The sequence below is a fragment of the Octopus bimaculoides genome, chromosome 12, assembly GCF_046866305.1.
Source record: "Octopus bimaculoides isolate indiv1 chromosome 12, ASM4686630v1, whole genome shotgun sequence".
NCBI classification, from domain to species: Eukaryota; Metazoa; Mollusca; class Cephalopoda; order Octopoda; family Octopodidae; genus Octopus; species Octopus bimaculoides.
The window spans coordinates 19030469-19052968 of NC_142939.1; positions in this window are offsets into that span (position 1 = coordinate 19030469).

Sequence of the window (22500 nt, forward strand, 5' to 3'; positions counted from 1 at the left end):
GGTTTGGCTGCTCTACATTGATAAGTGACAACACCCCGGAACTAGTCTATATGCCAGACCAGCAAGGGGAAGCGGCGGCTGACCTCCCCTGTTCGAACGTTATAATGGACACAGGTTCGTGTGTCACATAGTTAGCTAGGGCCGATGGCCTCTTGGAGCTAATCAGCGGCAGCATTCGTCCTATATATATATACACACAGACACGTCGAAACGCCGGTGTTAAAAACGTGGGTGGCTGATGAAGGAGAATGTTCTCTATGTGGCTCGTGTGTTCTCGTCTACGTTTGTTTGCAATGTCCTGTACCCAGATATGCACCTATACATACAGGTGGATGTCGGTATGCACATACCTGTACGTATATATGCATATACTCATTTACTATTTGTTTATATATATATATATATATATATATATATATATATATATATATATATATATATATATATATATAGGTAAGTGTGTGTGAGTGTACATTTATGTATGTGTGTATGTATGTATGTTTATGTATGTATGTGTGTATGTATGTATGTATGTATGTATGTAGAGTGTGTGTCTTTGTGCATGTGTTTGCGTTTATGCTTGCACCCCACCGTTTGATAACTGGTGATAGTTTGTCTATGTTCTCATAAATTACAAGTTCGGCAAATAGTTTCTGATAGAAAAAAGTAACAGACTTTAAAAATCTAAGCACTGAGGGCGATTTATTCTACTAAACCCTTCAAGGCTGCGCTTGAGATTGGCCGCAAGTAAAAGGTAAAAGAAGTCTTGTATCAGACTGAAAAGTTTTAGTCATTCAACATAACTAACATGGCGATATGCACAAACATATATGTATACATATAGGTGTGTGTTCGTGTGCATATATGTGTTCATGTGAGTGTGAGTAAGCATATGCATATATGCACATGCACGTGGGTGTGAGTTCGCGCATGTGTATGTATGGACATGCGCGCATACGTGTATTCTATGAGCGTGGGTTTACCTTCTTCGAGTATATTTACTTTCTCCTTTCGAGTAATTTCCCTTCATTTAACGGTCATTCTCATAGCATTTTTGTTTGTCTTAATAACTGACGAGATGTATATGTATATATACAGCCTTGGCCAAAATTATTAGGCCCGCCCCAATGTTTTTGGGTTCTGCTATCTCAATCTTAATGAAATACGTGCACATTGTAGATTAAGGTATATTTCACAATATACATTATTTTTATACTGTACTGGACATATAGAACCAATTATTAGTAAGACCAACGTTTAAAATTAACTGATGTTTCCTTGATTATTTCAGAATTTTATGCTAAAAGACATTGTAGATACAGTTAATAAACAGTAAAATGTCTAAAACAAGGCACCTGAGTGAGTGTGAGCGAGGTCAAATCTTAGCTCATCATGAAGATGAATGTCTCAAAGGCATATTGCTCAGAAGATAAAATGTTCTCGATGTGCAGTGCAAACTCTCAAGCACTTCAGAGAGACAAAAGATGTGAAGACAATACAAAGAACAGGCAGAACAAAGTTTACATCACCTCATGATGATAGACCCAACATCCGTCAGTCGCTCAGAAACAGAAGAAAACCATCGTCGCTCTGTGTGGTCTTCAACAAGGCAAATACTTCACAAATATCAACCAGAACTGTTAGAAGAAGGCTTGCCGAGTACGGTCTGAAAGGCTGTAATGCCAGGAAGGAGCCATGGGTTTATGAAGCGACTATGGAATAACGTCTTCTATGGGCCAAAAACCACTCAAATTAGACCAGTGAGCAATGGTCAAGAGTCATATGGTCTGATGAAAGTAACTATGAGGTGAGATAGTACATATATTCAATCAACATATAAACGTATTGTAACTGATTTCTTGCCCAAAATATATGAAAAAGTATCCAACATAAAGTTAAAATTATTTTTCATGTTTTTACGCAGGTTTTCGCTACATCTTGTGCAACATTTATGCGTCGCAGACTTGAGGAAGCATTTATGGCTGAAGGTCTAATACTAAACGTAAAACATGGGAGTGGTTCTAACATGGTGTGGGCCTGCATGTCTGCCACGGGTCCCGGGGAAATGTTTTTTTTTATGTCAGGGAAGGATAAATTCAGCTACCTATGCTTCTATGTTATGAGATGTTTTAGAGCCATCAACTGTTAAATTGCATCCAGGTGTGTCGAAAGACGTTATCATTCATCAGGGCAACGCTCCATGCCATACAGAAAAGAATACTCATCAATGGTTTGAGTCACAAGATATTGTTCCCACGGACTGTCCAGCTCAAAGTCCCGATCTAAATCCCTTTGAACACCTATAGGGACTCTTGGTGAAGCTATCATAAACACAACAATTGAAAATAAAGAGCATTTGTACCAAACGTTAAGAGAAGAATGGAAAAAAGTTGCACCTAGCACCTGCAAGAAACTAGTTAATTCAATGCCTAACCGTATAAAAGCGGGAATTGATGCTAAAGGAGGGTCAGCCAGATATTAAAACTAATGCATATTGTTAATTATACCATAATCTACTATGTGCACGATTTTCCTTAACACTCAGATAGCAGAACCCCAAAACATTTGGGTGTCCTAATACTTTTGGCCAAGGCTGTATATATATATATATATATATATATATATATATATATATATATATATAGGCATGTATGTATATTTTGTTGCTCAAACAGTTTAGTTTTATCCAGCATTTTTGCGCATTCTTTGCAGACTAATGGTTGAGATCTGAGAGAGATTAGAATGCTACTTCTATTAGACTGCTGGGCGATTGCTTAAAGGACACCATTGTTGTCCACGTTTGCCGTAAGATGAATTCACGAAGAAGAATATATCTATCTATCTATCTCACTATCTATCTATCTATCTACACACGATTTTACATCAAAAATCTTGCAAAACAAATATATATATATATATATATATATATATATATATATATATATATATATATATGCATACACACATCATATAATTAAGTAGTTTGTTGTGTGCACATATCAGTTTTGCGTTCTGTCTGTTCCTGGATTATAATATAAACATTAAAATACTGAATTTTCTTTTTTCCTTTGTATCATCACTGATCAAGAAACTGATATGGAAGCAAATACTTTCTACATTGAATGAATTAATGAAAACCTAACAGAAGTTCTCACAATGATAAACGTATTCGAATAGACGGTATGACAGGATATAAATATTTCGCTTCTGTCAAGAGTCTGATGTATCTGAAACATTTTGCAATAAGTATTTAAAATTTGCAGTTGATTATATATTACAAAGATTTAAATAAATTCATGTCTGAAATTACATTACACGTTGTTATATTGTTATGTAGTGTATTTCAATGGAAGCGTCAGGTGATGTAAAAAAAAAAAACAAAAAAAAAAACAATGAAAGAGCTTCTACTCGGTCTGTCATAAATCTGTGTAATAACGATGTGACAACTTTCAATCACTTTACAAAGAGCGGTATATATGGTGCCGAAAACTAGAAGATATTCTGTTCAACAAAATGCATATTGAAGTTAAAATGCATGCCTTCTCAGTCAACAGAAGGCATGTATTTACCTCGAGATGAAAATCAAGAATAAACAGCTAAACATTTAATAACAGCTAAACATTTAATCTAGTTGTTTATTTTAGCTTAGACCGAGAAATATTCTTATGTTCGATACACACAGATGATCCGAGTTTTATAGATAGAGATAACCGCACACGCATTTTCTGAGTCTGAATTCTGATGAGGTCGACTTTGCTTTTCATCATTTTGGAGTCGATAAAATAATTACCAATGTATGTATATATGTATATACGTGTTTACGCATGCATAACTTGGCGGTTCGGCAACATAATCAACAAACAATAAAAACAAAATATGTACTGGAGTGAATTAATTCGACTAAAAAATTTTCAGGGCAGTACCGAAGTATGGCAGTAATCTAATAGCTAAAAAAAAAGAAAAAAACATAAAAGATGAAAAATAATAAAAATAATGCTTAAATGATACGATGTAGAAATTGTCTCATATACAACACCCAAGCTATAAACATAAATATTGAGACTTCCTGTAGCAGACTCAGATACTTACATATTAATAAGTCGAGTAAGAAATTAACAGATTGTGCGAGGAAATGCATGTACACACATACGTAAATAAATACATGCACGCATAATACATACATGCATACATACATACACAAATATATATATATATATATATTTGTGCGTGTGTGTGTATATAAATATATGTATTCATATATATATATATATATTTATATATATATATATATATAGGTATATATATACATGTATGGATCTACATATATATATATAGGTATATATATATATATATATATATATATATATATATATATATATATATATATATATATATATATATATATATATATATATATAATATGTATGTATATATATGACGGGTTTCTTTCTGTTTCCGTCTACCAAATCCACTCACAAGGCTTTGGTCGGCCCGAGGCTATAGAAGACTCTTGCCCAAGGTGCTACTCAGTGGGACTGAACCCGGAACCATGTGGTTGGTGATCAAGTTACTTACCACACAGCCACTCCTACGCCTGCATATACAAATGACCCGTCCTTGAATTTTCCTGTCTGTCTTTTCCTTCCACGTGACCGGTGTTTGTGACTGACCGCCGTACGTACAGCACCTCCTATTTTCCACTCCTCTGACCTGCACCTAAGTTGGTGCCTCGAGGCTTTCACTCCACACGCCCGCTCAACTTGATTCGTCCTTATTATCCGAAAGAAACCTTCTGGTATTCTCTTGTTCTTTCTATTTGTAATCGCATAACGTTTTCTCAGTTTCTTCGTCTTTTTTTTCTTTTTTTTTTTTGTCTGTGTTCTGCAGATTCGCTTACTTTCTTCCCAAAATTTAATGCTTTTAGCTTAGATTTTTGGGGCCAGCCAGTTTTGAAAAGTCAGAGGTGTAGCACGTCGAAACTGTAATCATAATTTGGTAACTTGACTGATGAATAGAAGGCCACGAATGATCCATCCTTGATTCTTTTTTTCCTGTCCGTCTTTGTATCCTCTGTCTTGTCCGTATGGTTTCATTGTCGTCTGTTACGTTCTTATTCCATTTTTGTATCTATCTATCTATCTATCTATCTATGTATGTATGTATGTATGTATGTATGTATGTATGTATGTATGTATGTATGTATGTATGTATGTATATATATATATATATATATATATATATATATATATATATATATATATATATATATATATATATACACACATATAAGCGTGTATACTCATATATTTATATATTTATATATAAGCACAGATATACTTTTATATTCAAATAATGTGAACCGTTTTATAAACCTATTTTCGTCATTGTTATTATCAATATATAAACATAATTATTTATATATATATATATATATATATATATATATATATATATATATATATATATATATATATATATATATACAAATATGGGCATATACGTATTTACTAAATTTCTGTAGTCGCTGCGTCTATCCCCTGTAATCCTAATCTTCACTTTCTCCTCGTCTGCTCCACACATACTTAGATATGTGTATATCCGCAAAACCACACCCATACCCACACACTCACACACATACAAACGCATATATATATATGTGTGTATGTGTGCGTGTGTGAGTGTATGTATTGTGCATACAAATACTTGTATAGATGTGTTTAGATATATGTGTATGTGTGAATGCGTGAGTGAGTGTATGTGTGTGTGTAGATATATACTCACGCACATAAACAATTTACCAGACATACATCAGATTCTTTGTAATAAAGATATAAACATACAGACAGACAAATCAAACGCATGTAGAAGAGATGGGAAGGTAGATAAGAAGATAGAGATTGACAAACTGTCTGTATACTTGCATAAAATTGTTATTATATCATAACGTGTGGCATACTGTTGTGTATTGATTTTTGGCTTTCTTTATTCTTTTACGCTGAGCAGAATGGAATCAACAAATCGTAATATCTGTTGAAATCTCATGAAAACCGTTTGCCTTAAGGTGTAAGCAGAAATCTATAATATTGACTCAATATAACATTGTAAATACTGTCCATCACTTCAACTAGGCTAAAGAACAACAATTTAAAATTTAAAATATCAATTTTCATTTCTAAGAAGCTGAGAATTATTCTGTTAATAGTTGCAGGCGCTATATATATATATATATATATATATATATATATATATATATATATATATATATATATATATATATATATATATATATATATATATATATATATATATATATATATATATATATATATATATATATATATATATATATATATATATATATATATATATATATATATATATATATATATATATATATATATATATATATATATATATATATATATATATATATATATATATATATATATGTATATATACATACATACATACATATATATATATATGTATTTATCCACACGCACCACATATGTATATATGTGTGTGTGTGAGTTTGTGTGTTTCTGTGTGCGCCTGTGTGTGCCATTACGTAGCTGTATACATATATTCCTTATGATTTAACCTACAAAGGGCAAACGCAGCACACTGTGAATCGACGTAGTTGAGAAGACACGCAGGGAAGTATTGTTTATTCATTTCTTAACATAACTCAATGTGAATTCTAAGCTATAAATATTAATCAAATAGTTTGCATTGACTTATCAATAACATGCACCTCTTCAAATAAAAGTGGTCTTATTCAGTGAACCATGACAACATGTTGACCTACATGAATGGATTTACTAAATGAATTAAGTGCTCGATGGTGCTGAATTTTGCATCAAAACTGTCACACTTAATCTACACAGATTCAATTTATCTTATAGCACGTTTATAGTCGCAATAATCAGTGTCACTAATATAATATGTTTTTATCTTATTTGAAATGTGCTCGAATGATATAACTTCGAGAAGAATAGGCTCACGAAATTTAAATATCCTCGTTCCTTAGAGTTGTTATCTACCAAATCCTGGTTGTATATTTCACGTAGTATGCTTATATATTGTTGACATTTCAGAGAATTTGTTTGAACTTCGAATGAAAGCGCAGGCAATAGGGATCTATTTTCTGAATTACTTATTCATATCAGTTGAAATGTCATGGTGCTGTCATAATATATGTTGAAGCAGGATTTTATTTTGAATCTCCGATTGTAGTATATTAAAACACGCGTTTACAAGTCGCCTTTTCGCAACGGGTTATAAAGCTCATCTCCACTTTGAGAACTTTAGCTCCACAATTCATTTCCAAAGTACTTCCTCTCTCTCTCTCTCTCTCTCTCTCTCTCTCTCTCTCTCTCTCTCTCTCTCTCTCTCTCTCTCTCTCTCTCTCTCTCTACCAATTTATCCGTAAGTATGTTTAAAATACAAATTGCTGTTATAGTCAAATTCTTGGGGAAACCCAATAAATCCTTAAGTATCCTTTCCTCTATGACGCATCCTAAGTAATCCAATAACAAGCAACGGATGGATGTGACTGTGTCCAACTGGAAACTATGCAGTCATATAAAACTCGATATCTTTAACATTGTTGCTGATATGCATATATAAGAAATGTCCACGAAGAGGGATATATGATAATTTTTGGCAGTGAAATCACAAAAATATTCAGCAAAATATATAATTTAAAAGTTGAATTACGTAAAAAAATTTCCTGAATATATTTTCTATACTTATCTCATTTGCATCAAATACAGACACAAAGATTGATAAAAATATCAAATAATTATATAAAATGTTCTATAAAAAATATGTAATAATATATTCATATAACAAAATAACTTATGAAATAATATAATTTAGACAAAATACATCAATAGTATAACTTGGCTTAGACAAAATAACCGATAAATATGTTATTTTACATATAATACACACACACATATATATATCCGTCTGCGAAAGCAAGATAATGAATACATTGTCTAGGTTTGATTTTCCTTTATAATTTTATAAATTAAAATCACTTTAATACTTTTTATAGCAGTTTCAACACACATTTTCTACATCTATCAGCTATCGTGCGATCAATTCCAAAGAAGAATTATTGTATAAATTAACAACAGATACAGTTTTCCAACATCACCTTGGTTCAAATTTCTGTAAGAATATGTTAAGTTAAAGGTGTGAAGTGAATTGTGAATTAGAAAAAGAAGATCTAACTCAATACATAAATAAATATATATATAAAAAGAACAAGAACGACAATTTTAGAACTTACAATACAATGTGTCAAGTTTACTCCAATTTATTAAAATAAATTGAATTCCATTGCAATATTCAGGTCGTAAAACTAACATTCATCATCAAATAGACATCAATAAGACGCCGAAGAGTAAAAGAAAAAAAAATGTAATTCATTTTGAAAACAATCTTTGCAGTTTCAAATTAAATTTCGTATGTTAATAAGTGCCAATGATTAAGAATTTTTAGATTCTTTAGTCAGTCATATCTCTGGGAATGTAAATTTAATGTTTATCTTATTTGACAATAAGATGCATATACATATTTAAGATGTTGCTTAGGAATGTGATAACTGTGCTTGCAGTTTTTATGCCAAATGTAATTGCTATTCAAATATTGCTTCTCTCCTTCAAGACTCATTTCAAAATGATATATTTACATACATTGACACTTACAGGCATATATATCTCAAATAAGCACGTACACACACACACACACACACACACACACACATACACACACACACACACACACACACACACACACACACACACACACACACACGATTACCAACTCAAATACACGAATAATAAAAGATGAGAAAAATTACTTGGCAGACACAATATAGAGCAAAGAATTGGTAGGAAAGAAATCAGAGATGAAAAAGTGCGTGTATATGTTTGTGTGTGTGATATACATGTGTATGTGTGTATTTGTAAATACCTGTGGCTAACCTTATCTAAAGACACGCACGTGTAAACGCATACAAATACAATACACGCACATACACATGTGCGCGAGGCTCTTATGAAAGTAATTTTGTTTCTCTCCTTCTATGGAATTTTTTAAAGACTGGGTTATTTAACAAGTAAAATCGGGGTTTATATGCGACTGGGAGAAATGTAGTTATGTGAAAACAAGGGGTGAGAAATATTTGAATTTTTACTGCAGGTAAATAATTAACGTCATTTGTTAGTATGCTGCAATGAAGAGTTTCTGCTTTCTAAATTAACTGATTTATATCAGTTCATACCATAAATTAACTGATTTATATCAGGTCATCCCACATTTCTATATTTTCAATTTGTAAACTCTTCAATAGCATTTTAGTATGTCTAATGACATCAAGTAATATTGCATTTGAACATATTGAAGCTAAATAAGTTTCATTTTGCAGAATAATCTAATTGAAATTTCACTAATTATAGCTCTTCAAACATGGAAGTGTTTAAGGAGCATTTGAGGCACATAATGCATTATGAGTTTAAAAAGGAGAACACTGCTGCTGAAGTGCCTCGAAATATTCACTCAGCCTATGAAGAAGAGTACCTGAATGAAAAACACTTGCAGAAAATGGTTTGTAAAATTCATAATTGGAGATTTCAGTCTTCAAGATGAGGCCCGAACAGGACGTCTAATTGAGTTCGAGGACAAGCTCCTTTTTGCAGAACTTGTAATAGCTCATGGAGTTTCAGCTGAGGAATTGGCAAGCACGCCTCGTTAATACCATACAACTGTTCACCGAATTCTTCAACAACTTGGAAAGGTCCCCAAACTCGGAAATGGGTGCCTCAGGATTTGTCTGAAGCCACCCATATATCCTGAATGGACATCTGCTCTTGTCTTCATTCTCGTGAACTCAGCTCGCCTTTTTGGACAGACTGGTGACCGGTAATGAAAAGTTGGATACTTATCAATATGCTAAGCGTCGCAGACATTAGTTTGATGAAGGGGAAAAGTCACAACTACAGCCGAAAAGGAACTCCATGCGAAGGAGGTTCTTCTCTCTGATTGGTAGGATTGGAAAGCAGTCTTCTACTTTGAGTTGCTGCCAACTAATGCAGCAATCAATACTCAAATTTACTGTCAGCAATTAGAGTATTTCAACGCTGATTTGAAGAAAAAAAGATTGATTCCGTCAACCGAAAAGGAGTGGTGCTTCATCAGGAAATGCAAGACCCCACACTGCAAAGAGTACGTCACAGAAGATCGAGTAACTTGGCTGGGAGAACATTTTTCATCCGCCTTATTTAACCAGACTTTGCTCCTTCGGATTACTATTTGTTCCGTAGTTTAGAGAATCATTTGGATGGACTAACTGAAAAAGTCAAAACTGACCTTTCAGAACTATTCTCTTCGAGCCTGAAAGAATTTTTCACTAATGGGATTAAAAAGCTTACGAATAGATGGAGAGATGTCATAAATAACCATGGAAACTATACTGACGATTAGTTTCATTAAAACGTAAGATGTGATCAGTTGCTTTCCTTATTTAAAATTCGGATATTACTTATGAAATAACCTGGTAGATTTAGATGAGAATTGAAAACAGAAATAAGAAGACCGGCTGAACCTTGCAGCCACTAAAGTGAAGGAATGCATTAATGTTAATGTTTCTGTGCATATGCGAACAAAAATCAGACACAAGTAGGAAAGTAAAGGATTGAGAATTTAATTTTCTTTAAGTATATTCGATATATAGAAAGATGTATGAAAATATGAGCTCATAAAAAACATTGATATCGAACTTTGAGCGGAACGTTGAGAAAGATGGATAATATAATACGTTAGTACATAAATATATGCTAACTAATGAATAAATACATTGGGTTGGTGCATAATTAACGACCGTTTATTTTACTTTGGTGTTTTATTTTCGAATAAATTTAGAATATTAAAAAAATGCAGTCGTTAATTATGCAGCCACCCAATAAAAACGTTAATGAATAAAGAGAGATTTGAAATTATGAATTTGTAAGATAAGGAGCGTGAGATTTTCCCCACTTATGAATAAATGAATAAAATGAAAATGAAAATCGAGATTGAGAATCACGTAAAAACCTTAAATTTATAAATGATGAAAAGTCTAAAAATATGAAAAAAAAAAAAAAACAGAACACACACAAAAACCCATAAAACTCCAAATAAGCTTTTATTGTTTTCCGTCAATAATGAGACCAATGACCTAGACTCAGGTGTGGATTAGTGTTGGCAAGGAGCAGTTTAATTGAAGAGATGTAGCCACAGTTATTTGAATGAGTACATGCAATTGATTAAATACTGAGAAAAACACGATAACAAGAAATGTGTGGCTCCGATGAAACAAAGAAGAGAGAACGGCTTCTAACGGTTGAGAGGAACAGGAGAGATAGACAGCATGTGTATATTTAAATATAGAAGGATCAGATGAATAGTGGTGCAGTTATAATAGAAAGTAAGAGTATCAGCTGCTCTCAGACAGATTTGTGGTTGGGCCCGTGACAGCTGAAACCGGTGACCTGGCTGCTGGCTACACCCCTGGTGACTGTTATCGGGGCTGAGATGGCTATCTGCAAGTGCTTAGCCGATGAGTCAGATTCACTGTTCCAGGGTGTCTTCCTCGTCATACCCTGGAGCAGCGCCCTTTCTATTTTACCCACCAGAGTTATGAGGGGAACTGACAAGATTTCTTAGTTATTGCTGTTGTATCTCTTAAAGATTAAAAAAAGCGCTTTTTACAGTAATGTTGTGATTACTAATTGGAAAGTAAAATAGGGAGAATGAAATAAATCTAAGGATTCTGAGATCTCTAGAACTGATGGATGTGAAGAAGTGATGTTTAGAGATTTGGAGGAAAGTGACCAAAGACAATGACAATGCGTAAATATATCAATAAAGGATATATGAAAATATAGAAATATTAAATTATGAATTCATGTCAACAGAAGCCTGTGAAAGTCTTACCGTGCTTGTGACGAGATAAATCTGCGAATGCAGAAATTATGTTAGAGCTAAATTTAAATTTATGTTAATTCTTTTTTTTTTTTTTGCATTCATGAGAATGTTATTTCTTTCCTATTTTGATATTAATAAACTTAGTATTTATCAATTTGATTTGAGATTTTACTCACATTACAATACATTCCTGCTTTCATTGCTGTATTTCATTTGTAATTCTGCTATTTACGTAACCACATTTTTTTCGTCTACCTTAACATTATCAGACTATCACATGCTCTCTCCACTATGAGTTCTTACAAAAACATTTCCATTTATCTATTACTCCTTATAATTATAAATTTATCCTCGCAGACTCAAAAACACATACACACAATATTTTCTGAATATTTTTTCCCTAATTTATCTTATTTGTAAACACATTTCCTAATTAATTTAATTTAAATCTTACTAAGTGTTTCAGATATATTTACATTCATTTTTCGTTTTTTTTACCCTTTTTATTCTGTATTTATGTTATCAAGCGGCAAATTGGACAAACCACTCACAGGCTTCTTTCCACACGAAATCCTACCTTACAAATTTCAATTTATCCATTAGTTCCCATAAATATTAATGCATATAATTACCAATGTGCATCGAACATGTATAAATTCTTAAATATCTGTCATTAATACTGAACCAATATATAACGTAGCTACTTACCTATCAATCTTCCTCTCAAAAAAGAGGCTCATTGGAATCTTTCAGATTAATATCTATCTTTATTTGTATATGTATACATACATATATATACATAAATGCGCAGGCTTAGTTGTATACATACATGCACACACACACACACACACACACACATACATATATATATATATATATATATATGTATATATGCACATGTGTGTATATATATATCTATATATATATATATATATATATATATATATATATATATGCACATACACGCACCACACACACACACACGCATATATACAGATGTATATGTGTATATATATATATATATATGTACACACATACACGCACACACACACACACATATATAAATATACATATACATATTTATATTTGTATATATAAATGTATGCATACATATAAACACACACACACACACACACACACACACACACACACACACACACCCAGTTAGTGTATTTATACATTTCAAAAGTGGAAATATTTAGTTGACAGTGAGGAAGAGCTAAAATACAACATTTCAAATAGAAGTCTTTGCTGAAGTGAGACGTTTTCTGATGTAGCCGAATATTGCTTAAACGCTAGATACTTACATAGCTGACTACACTCAAAATGCTGTCTTCTCTTAATAATATTAATCTGATTCGAACCACGCATATGATAGATTAGCTGTCGAATACTCATCTACAAAACTTTTGTAAGGTTAAATTTTTATCTGCTCCAGAATATCAAAGAATATTATTTTTACTTGTTTCCTTCGTATGAGTTTTTATGACAAAACTTTTGGAATACTTAAAGTAGGTGTTACACTCTAAAGTAAAAGTAACAATAAAGCGATTAATATCGTACATTCATGTCCTTCTGTAAGAAAAAAACTTACTTCTCTAGAAAATGTTTCTATGTTTGATGTCAACGTTTCTGATTTTAGGAAAACATTTCTACACAACTTATCTTTGTTCCAAGCGCAACAAACTTTACAACGAAATATTACAATTCTTTGATTTTGCCCTTCTCATCTTCTAGTATATGACTTGAACCTGATTCTGGCAAACTAAACTGTATGTGCTTCATTTGTGAAAAACAATGTCTTCTTTCCAGCGATTTTTCAGACATTTTACTTTATTTCTTATTTATTTATTTTCTTTTGTGATTTTGTTTTACGACACTAAAACCTTATATCAACTAGATATAAGTTAGATAAAAGCAGGAAATTAAATTTCACAATCTATATTATACTTGGGTAAGTGTAAGGCATTTACTATTGTTGCCAAAATTTCTTTCGACCACTACAAGTGAAATTTTATTTCTTTACTTCATTATGATTTAGGTTGAGTAATTCTTTTGATATATTCATAGATGTATTACAATAAAAAAGGAAATATGTCTTAAATAAGAAAACAACTTTTTATTTAATAAGTGTCTCCGTATATTATTTCACATCTCTTAAAACCTTAATCGTTCTAAACGCATTGCAGTTTTTTTTAAAGTTTTGCCATGGATCAGTTTCTAACTGATCTATTCCAGCAAAACCAATGAAAAATATGCCTTTTGAAAATCAATTTTTTTCCCTGATAACTGAAAGTCGTCTCAATTTTGACATTTGATATGGTCAAAATTTTGCTTAGTACTTACATTCACCATGCACGACATTTTCACATCCAAAGATTGCAGAAACAAAATTACACCCAAAGACCTCTAAAGAAAAAAGGAAAAATACCATTTTGAACTTCCTTTAAAACATAAGTAAAAAATAATAAATAAAATAAACAAAGCACCGTAATAGCAGCCTATTGTTGTTGGTGTTCAACCAACAGTGCATGCAGTAGTTATATTGAAATCAATATTACTTTTTGGCAATGCACAATTTCGCAGCGGAAAATACATTGACAATCCTTTTATATCATATACTATTTAAAGTAACTAACATTAGTACATTTTTATAAAAAATACCATCAATAAATATTATTATCTGCGGTATAAGCCTCACTTATCTCCATTGAAAATGGTGGAAATTGAAGAGTAGTAACTTCATTATTACTATTATTAATAAGACGGCAAGCTGGAAGAATCGTTAGCAAGCCGGGCAAAAAACGCTTAGTGGCGTTTCGTCCATCTTCACGATCTCAGTTCAAATTCCACGGAGGTCGACTGTGCCTTTATTCATTTCGGAGTCGATAAAATAAGTACAAATCGAGCACTGGGGTTGATATAATCGACTTGCCCCACTCACAAGAAATTGCTGGTCTTGTGCAAAAATTATAATAATAATAATAATAATAATTATTATTATTATTATTATTATTGTTATTAATATTGCAGAGGCTAGCTGGTAGAATCGTTAGCAAAACGGGCGAAAAAAAAAAATTACCGGCATTTTGTCTATGTTTACGTCCTGACTTTAAATTACGCCGAGGTCGACTTTGACTTTCAACATTTTGGAGTCCATAAAATTAGTACAAGTCAAGTATTGGGGTCGATGTAATCGAGCTTCCCTTTCCTCCAAATTTCAGGTCTTGTATCTATTTATAGTGGAAAGGGTTATTATCATCATCATCATCATCATCATTATTATTATTATTATTATTATTATTATTATTATTATCATTATCATCATTATTATTGTTGTTGTTGTTATTATTATTATTATCATTATTATTATTAATGTTGTTGTTGTTGTTGTTATTATTATTATTATTATTATTATTATTATTATTAATGCATCGTCTTACATGTAATAATGAACATCTAATGTTCTTATAACTTGAGATAGATCTTCAGTTATATGTAAGAGGATATTTGTCTCACTATCATTAGGGCTCCTACCACAGTTTTCAATTAGTTTTGATATTCGATAATTTGCCGTTTATCCAGCTCTTTTCTTTGTATTTGTTTCTGAAATATACGGTGTTATAAAGCTATTTTAAAATCATTCATGCAGTATCAAATTGAATAGATTTATCAGTATCTTTTGAATACGGAGTAGCTAGTTGTTCTCACAACAGACTTGGTTTCACTCCTTCGCAAAAACTATGTTTCTGTACAGTAAACACAGCGGAAGCTTCTTGTAATACATAAAAAAAAAAAAATCTTCAAATAATCTGATAAATAGCCAAAAGCATATTACATTTTTAGAGATATATTGATGAAAAATGTTACAGAATTTTTTTTGATAAAATCCACAATAACACATTCATTGCAGAAACATAGAAACCCTTCTTCCCAACAGCTATCACACGCTCCACGAACAGTTTCTTGCATAAAACACCTCGATGAAATAATGAAAGTAACTGATACCGTAACTTATACTTCGCTCCGCCCCTTACCTAAAACAGCGTACTGGAGAAATGAAATGGTGTATGAGAGAGGGAGAGTGGGAGAGAGAGAGAGAGAGAGAGAGAGAGAGAGAGAGAGAGAGAGAGAGATAGTAATAGGGAGAGAGAGAGAGAGAGAGAGAGAGAGATACAGAGGAGCGTAATAAAATTTTTATGGCAGTATTTATGGGTTACATATACAAATACACTTATATGCATCTAATCTGTCTGTCTCTCGATCTATCTCCTTATTTATATATCTGTCTATCTATCTATAATTTCTCTGTCTTTCTACTTAGCTATCTATTTCTATCTATGTGTGTACACAGATATAGTCATATATAGATACATCCATAGACATTTGTTGTTGTTTACTCTTTATCGTGCCATGTTTGGTTTATAAGGGCCGGTTTCCCGGTTTCATTGGCGTGTAGGTTCCTCACCTCAACGGGACGCCGGTCCGTTGCAGGTGAACTGTTATACATGCAGGAGGAATGAGTGAGAGGAAGTCTCTTTTTGCAGATGGCATTATAAATCGTTTTAGTGACACACATGTATGCCTGTATGTATGTATGTATGTATGTGTGTATACATACATACATACATACATACATATAGAGGTACATGCGGTCACCATTTTATGTTTGGAAGCGTTTACTTTTGTACGAAAAATGTATCTATATTTATATGAATGCCAACTGAAGAACTGCCTGGAGGCAATATATCTCTTCGTACTTGTCATGCTTTATATGTACGCTTACTGGCATAGTGTGTGCCTCATGACTAATTCCGTAGAAAACGTGCTATTCTGGAAGAATGTCCTCCAATTCAACTCCTTCCTTACGAATTGACGTTAACTTTTGTTTCTGCGCCATCTTGAGATTTTGTATTTTCATACTTATATATTTTTTTCCACTCTGATCCAAAACAGGATAAAACGTGAGTAGCAAATATAACGCAAATTAAGAGCTTTCGAGGAAATAGAACAATTTGCGTAAGCTAAATGCGTAATGAAATTTGTTGCACTACAAAGAATGATACTTAAATTGATATACGAAATTTTGATGTGCATTTAAATCTACCTGTATACTTACCTTTACTGTTATTTCACTATACGATTATCTTATTTAGCATGAAAGGCACCATATAATCGAATTATTTTTGTAATGTTATTCATGTTAAACGAATGCAATGGCTTTAATGCGCTTCATTATTGCCATATAACTGATGAAATTATGATCATTAATTTAAAATGCTTTTAATAGTAGTTGCCACTTTTCAACGTGGCACTTAAATGCTTAAGATCACCCATTAGTAGGTCGTTACACCTATGTCAAAGCCTAATAGATTTGATACTAAATTACTGAAGTATGCAGTTGTTTATTTGATCCAGATATACACAATTATATGAGGTGCAAGAGAACTAGATGTAGTGTATTCATTAATAATATATACATGGTTTTTGTCAGCTTCGTATTTATAGATATAAAGAAGACAAGATATGAAGGATGGGATAAATAGATAATTGCTTATATTATGCTGTGATCATTATAAATATACATTTGTTACTATATTATTATTATTATTATTTTTATTATTATTATTATTATTATTATTATTATTATTATTATTATTATTATTATTATTATTGTTCAGTAGTTTTATTTTTATAACGTGCTTTCACTTCACTACCGAGCGCAGCTCTGTGCGCCTTGGGTATGTGCTGTGGTTTGCTGTGGTGCTCTTATGTTTACTGTATTGAAAGTGTTTTACGTAGAATGTGTGCAGTACCCAGTAGTGCAATTCTCTGTATGTTATATATATTTGTAAGTCCTGGTGTTTTTGTTATGTATTTGTCTGAATATTTTTTTATTATACCTAAGGCACCTACTTTGATAGGAATTGTTTCTGTTTTTAGATTCCACATTCGAGTTATCTCTATTTCCAGGTCTTTGTATTTTGAAAGTTTTTCCATTTCTTTTAAAGAAACGTTGTCATCTGCTGGTATTGATAAAACAATTAGAAAGCATTTTTTCTTCATGATCTTTGACAACTATATCTGGTCTATTTGCCTTAATTTCTCTATCTGTGTGTATTGGCATATCCCAGAGTATGGTTGCTTTCTCGTTATTATCATCATCCTCATCATCATCATCATTATTATTATTATTATTATTATTATTATTATTATTATTATTATTATTATTATTATTATTAATATTATTATTATTATTAATATCATTATTATTATTATTATTGAGTGAGAGAGCAAAGCATCAAAGTGACACTGGGGTAAAATATACGAAACCCAGTATACTCATCATAACTACCTGTCTGATAAGGGTACACCAGGCAATACATCACAACCATATGAGCGCGGCATAGTGATCTCATATCAAGATTAACAGCACATGGACTTGCAAGAGGGACCAGTTAGTATTTCCTTCAGGTCGATTAGCCCATCCCGCTCAGGGGTGAATTATCCAAACCTCAAAGAATTCCTTTCAACAAATAACTATGATGCCTCACCCACTACTGCAGCAGCAGCAGCAGCAGCAGCAGCAGCAGCAGTAGTAGTAGTAGTAGTAGTAGTAGTAGTGGTAGTTGTTGTTGTTGTTGTAAGGCGACAGTCCGACAGAATGTTTAGCACACCGAAATAAAATGCTTCGCGGTATTTCGTCCGTTTGTACGTTCTGATTTCAGATTCCACGCAGGTCGATTTTGCCTTTCACTATTCTGGGGTCGATAAAATAAGTACCAGTTGAACTCTAGTGTCGATGTAATAGACGACTGTTGTGCGAACCGCTTCTAATAAGGATTTTAATTTCATTATGTCGACTTCAGTATACGCTGTTGTATTTCTTTCATCGTTCTAATAATTTTTGTCAGTCATACTCCATTCTCCAACCATTCGTTAATCCTTAGCTGCGGTTAAACAAACCTAATGTGATACATGGCAGAATAGACCTAGTTATTCAAGCGTCGATTTATTCAGTATACACCCATACATTTCTTCCTTGAATGCAATATTCTGAGTAATATAAATTTATAAGAGATTGAAGTCACACACGGCTATAGTGGCACTCTTAAATTCGAAGATAAAGAAGGAACATCCTGCCAAAGACAACACTGAATTCTTATGTTACTCTCTTTTACTGAATTTTAGGCAAAGCCTTTCTTCTGAAAATATGAAGACCACCCAACTCTAATATATAAATACATACATATATGAATATATGCATATATGCATATACACATATATATACATATACATACACACTTATACATATGTAAGCATACACACATGCATATGTACATATATACATATATATCTATGTGTGTGTGTGCACGCATGAGTATGTGTCTGTGTGTGTGCGTCCGTGTGCATGTGTGTATGTCTGTGTGTGTGTGTCGATCTAAGGTAGTGGCCTAAATACGCCGAAAAGTTTTATCTAGTTACAATTAATATAGTTGAAAGTCTCAGGATACTATATTAAATAACTTAAACTTACATTACAACTATGGTAATTAGAATCTATATAACTTCAATGCATAGCAAAGAGTACATTCGTCGTTTGATGCAACTTGATTATCTATAAGTATAGCCATTGCAACTAGTAGAAGGACAATGATAAAACAGATCATCAATTTACTGCTACGCTTTCATCAAAAACTGCCATAGGACTAAGGACGGGATTCAAACGATTGAAACAATATGTATGGATGTATACATACATACTTGCATGCATTCATACAGACATAGATATATGTATGTATATATGCATACCTGCACAAACACATACACACGTACACACACACACACATGCGTGTGTGCGTCTCTCCGTGGCTGTGTACTTATATATACAGAATCAAAGATAGACAAATTGAAGAAGTTGTTTGCAATGAGACATTTTAATCAGTAACGCCTCCATACACTTAATATTTTTATTTATATTCTCTCATATATATATATGAGAGAATATAAATATATATAAATATATATACACGCACACAGGCTGCGTAAGATATTTGAGGACAGATTTATGTTCATAAAATAAAACATATATGATAGGAAACAATACATTTATTTACCAAGAAAATGCTATGAGGTTAAAAATAAACATTCATTTCTATAATGTTATTCAGTAAAGCCACCTTCAGCTTCAAGAACTGCATCTATATGAGATCTAAATCATCTACATCCTCGAATCAAATGGTCCTACTTCATTTTAGACATTACTCTGACTATGGCAACTTTTAAACAATCTTTGGTGTTATGGGCGTGTTCATTGATCTCTCTCTCAACAACGCTCCACATGTAATAGTTCAATAGAATGAGATCTGGGAAATTCGGAGGCCAAATGTTAGCGGTTATGTGATCATGAAAATTTTCAGCCATCCATTCCCGTGTTACTAGAGCCATGTGTGATAGTGCAGAGTCTTACTGAAGCAAGTATGGCCTTCCGTTGCATATACTGTCTAACCATGGCTTAAGGAGGCATCACATGTCCTTCATTGCTGACAACCCTTAAAACCTTGACAGTTGCAGGAAATTTTGTATGCATAGCACTTGGAACTTCAGAAGGGTCCGCACACAACCATCTGTCATTTCTTCTGTTAACTTCTTGATCTTGGTCGAAGTTTTTCTTGTTTGAGTAAAACCAAATCAAATCTTCTTCTGCTGGATTTTTCAATTTGCTTAAGAGCCTTTTAGATCTAATGTAGGGATTGTTTTTGCTTTTTCTGACAAACTGACCTTTCCTCATCATGTAAGACATATATCTGATGTCTTCGTGGACAACATTTTTGACTGTTCCTTCTGACACATGGAGATCTTTTGCAATTAAGCTCGTGGACTTACTGGTATTATTATCAATGGTCTGTTGAACTTGCTGGATAAAATCAGCCGTTCTGATCATTTCAGAATGTTTAGAATACTTTTTATGCTTTGAAACTGGTGATACATTCCTATCTTCAGTCTCTAGCTCCTTACGAACTTAATAGACTAAAGCTCAAGCAGCTTTTAAAAGTTGTGATATTTCTAAATTACCATGCTCAGCATTTATAACCACAATAACAGTATGCTTCTTCATTGCTTGAGTAAACCGAGGGTCTGCCATTATTATTTTCTGAACCAAAGATTTTATAGATTTAGCAAAAAATACAGTAGTGACTAAAAAAGGTATGTCCTCAAACACGTTACGCACCATATATGTATGTTTGTATGTATGTATGTATGTATGCATGTATATATATATGTATACATACATATATATATATATATATATATATATATATATATATATATATATATATATATATATATATATATATATATATATGTATACATATATATATATATATATATATATATATATATATATATATATATATATATATATATATATATATATATACATATGCATATATGTATATATGCATGTATACATACACACACACACACATATATATGTATATATTGAACACATGTATTTACAGTTTAAACTAATAGTACAATCTAGGTTAATGAGACCTTTTCACTCGTAGTCTTCTGCAAAACTTATAGAATTTTGCATTGCATACTTCTAAAGAAAATTTGAATTTATATGAAACACCTTGTAAATTATATTTTTAAACTTCGTCTTGGTTTGTAAGTAAGTAGTTTATATTCTTGAATGATGTCAATTAAATCATGCTATTCTCGATGTATAAGTATTTGGATTTGCAGAAAACCAAATTATACGATTCAGAAACTGGTTTCAGATAATGATGTTATAGTTTCTTAGAACGTTGGAGAATCTTCAGTCGATAAAACTCTTTGAAGATTTCTAAAACAACAAAGCATCACGGAGAATTCAACCGAGCGTTTAGACAGTGCAAGAGATAATCAGTTCTTTCTTACCGCTACTACCCAAGTTGCGCGTTCACAAATTTATGAAAATGACAATCAATTAGTATATATAACATACAGACGTAGCTGTATATATATGTATGTACATGTATATGGTATGTATATAGTTTAAAGACTATACATACCTCAAAATTTAAGACATGTATTGATAAAGCAAGAACAATGCATACACACACATACATATATATAGACACAGGTATAGTTTTGTAGTTAAGAAGCTTGCTTTGTTACCACGTAATTTTGGGTTCAGTACCAATGCGTGATACGCTCTATCAAAGTCCCGGGACCACCACAGCATTGTGAGTGGATTTGTTAGACGCTTTAATATCTCGCAAATATACCGAGGGGAGACTGGAAATTTCCTGGCTTTAACGATACCGCGAAGGGCCTGGATGAAGGCCAAATCTTCCGAGTTCTTTTATAGGACTTAGAAACGCTGCAATAAGTGTGTGGATCTGAAAAGAAATATGTTCAATAAAATCATTATTAACTGATTCTCCTATATTTTCTTTTACTCAGAGCCAGGAACTTCTCAGCAGTCCCTCGTATATATGCCAGACATTTCACAAACACACACACACACACGCA